The following is a 3,975-nucleotide window of genomic DNA, read 5'->3' as shown; positions in this document are numbered from 1 at the left end:
CCGGGGGGGAGTGAGCGAGTGGCTGCGTGGTGCTTAGTTGCTGGCTGGGGTTAAACCATTTATTCCACAAGAATGTTGATATCTACCATACACCTTGCTCCTGCCTAGACAAATATGTTTTGAGTATGCTAAGACACAGACAGAGCAGTTTATGTATTTGGAATACTCCCCATTTTTTGGTCAAGGTGCATGGTGATTGTATACCTTGCTTACTTCTGTTCTGTGGCCATGCAGGGACAAAGCAATTAATAAATGACATTTACTTGGCCTAACAGCTAACAGTCAATGTTAACATACGACAGTGTCTGAGACTACATTCATTAGAGTGCCAATTTGTTTAAGATTTCCAAGCTCTAGGTAAGGTTTCTAAGTCATAGCAAAAAATCTCAAAGATTTTTCTTTAAACAATGCTGTTTTAATCCTACTGTCAATTATGGCAGGTAGCAGCAAAGAGCAGGGCCTAATATACAGGTGTTCCCCTCCAAACAAACACATTTCTCCGGTATTTGGGATCATTATTTTCCTCAGGTCCTTATGAAAGGCACCTCTTCCCCACTTCATTTAGGCAGTACTAGCAAGTGGTGGGATAATATCTACCAAGGGACATAGGTGGCAAAATGTTGGCTTCTCATACAAATTGTGTGCGGTCAGAAGTAATTGTTGACGCTTAGGAGTAAGTCATACCCCTGAGCTATTTCTTACTGTCCCTCAACTATTAAATCAACAGAGATTAAGCTGAGCTGTTTTACATGCCCTGAAACAGTTCACACACAGCCAGCAGGGCACTGTTGAGGGCTGAAGGCACAGCAGTTTTAAAAACCATATAATTTTTTGGTTGGAGGAACAGTTTGCTCCAAGAATATGATCCCCAGAATGTCTGGCATGCCCATTCTGAAAACACCTATGAAGTTTTCTTGGATTATAAATTCATGCTTTTTGTTGCCTCAACCTGCCTGAGTTTTATTAGAGAGGAATAGTTTAGTTATTACTGCTCACCTGCAAACATCTCAAACCGGGTGCTCTTCCTCGTCAGAGGTCTGACCTAGAAAGGATGCTCAAATCGCACCAAGCACACATGGCTTCATGCAGAACACAGCTCCCACTGCTTCTGTTAACAACTGCTGGAAGGGCAATGCTGCCTTTCTCCTCACACTGTAATTCAATAGCCTGTTGTATAGAGCACTAACAGCAGAGAAGATCTGGCTGCAGTTCTTGCCGTTGCCTGCAAGGACTCAAATCACAGCTCCTGCCTCCCAGCTGTAGCTGGACTTCCAAGCTGATATATTATGAAGATAAATCAGCTTTGTGTTCATTCTTCACCAAGAAGGGAAAGGAGGCAACCCCCAACAGCCCACAGACTTGACTTGCAATAAAATCAAGAAAGCGCAATGTTTGTTCACCTGCAGCAGAAGCTTCCTGTGGCCATGGGAAATGTGGGAAGGGATTATGGGCAGCATGTTGCATGTGGTTTAGACTGTCGCTCTAGAGGTTCCAGCCACGGTGATTCTATTGGGTCTGAAATGGCACATGGCAAGCCACCTTAGTTGTACTGGGCTTGCCTGTGCTGGAAATTCTCTATGAGATCTTTTGGGATCCTTACTATGATGCATTTGCTACCTTCTTAGTAACAGCCATACCTGTCATTAGGAGACAGTTTCCAAAAAATACCAACCTTCGATTGTGTGATACTTTTGGTATGATATGCAAATTGCTCAGATAAAGGGCAGGTAGTCAGCCTTACTTAACGGCAGTATCTGTTACTCTTGGCATTTATTTCCTGCAGTTAACTGTTAAACAACAGCTGTCCCACTTTAATGAGCTTTAAAAAAAAAGTACAACTGCTCATTATTTCTGTCTTTCCTAACAGGCCCATTTTAGAGGCCCTCAGCAGTTCTTGTGATTCACGCCAAATGGAACTCATTTCCATGACTATTAGGATCATTTGCAGAGTGTTACACATAACACAGCACAGGTTTGCAGTGAACCCTCTCTGAAAGCTCGTTTTTCTGCTGGCGATGGTCTGTATCACAGCAGCACGATGACCATCTGTGGATCTTCCTGCATCTGTGTGAACAGAAGCACTGTATAAAACTGAAAAGGTTAAATGAAAAGATCTACTGCCAAGAGAAACCTCTTATTTCTTGTGAGCAGCTTTCTTCTTTTTAATGTGTTAACTCCAACTCAAAATTGCTTAATGGTAGGAGCCTTTGTTTTGCCCCTTATAGGACATGCATACGGACATCCCAAATAGAAAAGCCATTTCAGATGCTTGAAGAGGATGAAATAGTCTGCTGGGTGAGTTGGAGAGAATTTTGCTCTGAAATTAAAAAATGGCACAATCTCAAGTTTAATTCTCCAAATACCCTAACACGTAGCTATTTTCAAGGCAGGACAAGGCATATACACAGAAAGAAGAGCATTCAGGGCTTCTGGGCTTCCCTCTTAGGATAGCAAAGAGGGCATTCAGCTCAGTGTAGATTCTTGCATAGGGCAGAGCTGCCATCGAGACTCTTACCCTGTAACTGTCCCCAGACAGCTGTGGTGAATGTGACAGAAAGGTTGTACCTAGTCAGTAGTGATGTGTGAGGATTCATCATTTTTGCAGCTGTCGTTCTTTGGTTTGAGGCATGCACTGTGCAGTCTTGAACTTCACCTGGAGGCAAGGCACTCCGTGCATTTAAATGATAAGCAAAGCCAGGATTGCAAGTCAACACAGACAGCAATAAGGAGGTGATTAGCATCATTAAAGGGGTTTACAAACTCAGGCTGAACTTTCTGCAATTAATGAAACAAATTCACTTCAGTTTCTATTAAATCTTTCAGATTGCCTCAATCAAGACTCTGAGGGGTGTGAGTAAGCAGGGATTAGCTTGGTCACTGTTGTGGTAAAAGAAGAGGTAGTGAGCTCTGACCCTACACATGTGAATTACAGGGATTTACTTTTACTCCTGCAAAGGAGAAGAAGGATGCCCTAGATAACCTGTTGAGTTCCCTTCCAGACTTACTATGATGTTATCCCCCGTGGCATCGGGACTGAATACAAGCCACAGATTTATAGGTGCAAATGACACATGGTGTTATCTTGGCCAACAGAGGATTTTTCCCTTCAGTGTTTTTCCTGTGCTTTGTTTGCCTTTCGCTGTGTTCCTCCAGAGCCTCCTGCTTATTGTAACAGCCCTCACCAATACCAGCTTTTCATTACACTCTTTTCCATAGACTAATCTGTTGCCCAGAGCAATAGCCTGAGCAAGTCTGGGGGCTGAAAAGAGATCTAAAATTAAATCCCTGCAGAGAAACTGCCTTTGTTCTTTCCCAGAGAAATGAAATATGAGTATATCCTTGCCAGAAATAAAGGAACCTGTCCCATAGAGAAATGACATTGTTGCTGTCCCTTGCCAAGGGGACACGAGATACCCTGATATGAAAAGCAAAGTGACCACGCCTTGCTCTCTGCTTCCTTGCTGGGCACTGATGGGAGCACAAGAGCCGAGTGGCCCTTACCCTTAACCTCAGGACATCAAGCAGGAAGCACCGCTGCCATTTTGAAGCTCAGGTTTATTTAGGTTTCTCCTTTCTCTACATTTCTAATTCAGATCCCCAGCTTTTCCATAGCATGGGTTTCTTTATTACAGTGATGTGTACCCAGGCTGGTGAACTGCACAGGCCACTCTTCTGCATGGCAAAGAACCGTGCTGTTAGAACTATTATTTTCCACACAATGTTTCTGCTAAAAAAGCCATTTTTCAGCAGCTTGGCAGGGGAAGGAAAGGGCCAGCGGAAGTGTGAGACCAGCCCATTTTTCCTTCTGGCTTGAGAACTACCTCTCAGAAGACCTGCATTTTTTGACAAGAAATAACCAAGAAGCCAAACAAAGCATACCCCCTCTCCCTCCCAGAGCTCTGTAACTGTGACCGAAAAGCACCAGTGTATAACAATGACACAGCCGCTGGACTTGCCTGCTGCCATTTCGGTGCC

The sequence above is a fragment of the Aptenodytes forsteri genome, unplaced genomic scaffold (assembly GCF_000699145.1).
Source record: "Aptenodytes forsteri isolate BGI_AS27 unplaced genomic scaffold, ASM69914v1 Scaffold10, whole genome shotgun sequence".
NCBI lineage: Eukaryota > Metazoa > Chordata > Aves > Sphenisciformes > Spheniscidae > Aptenodytes > Aptenodytes forsteri.
This window is presented reverse-complemented; position numbering follows the sequence as displayed.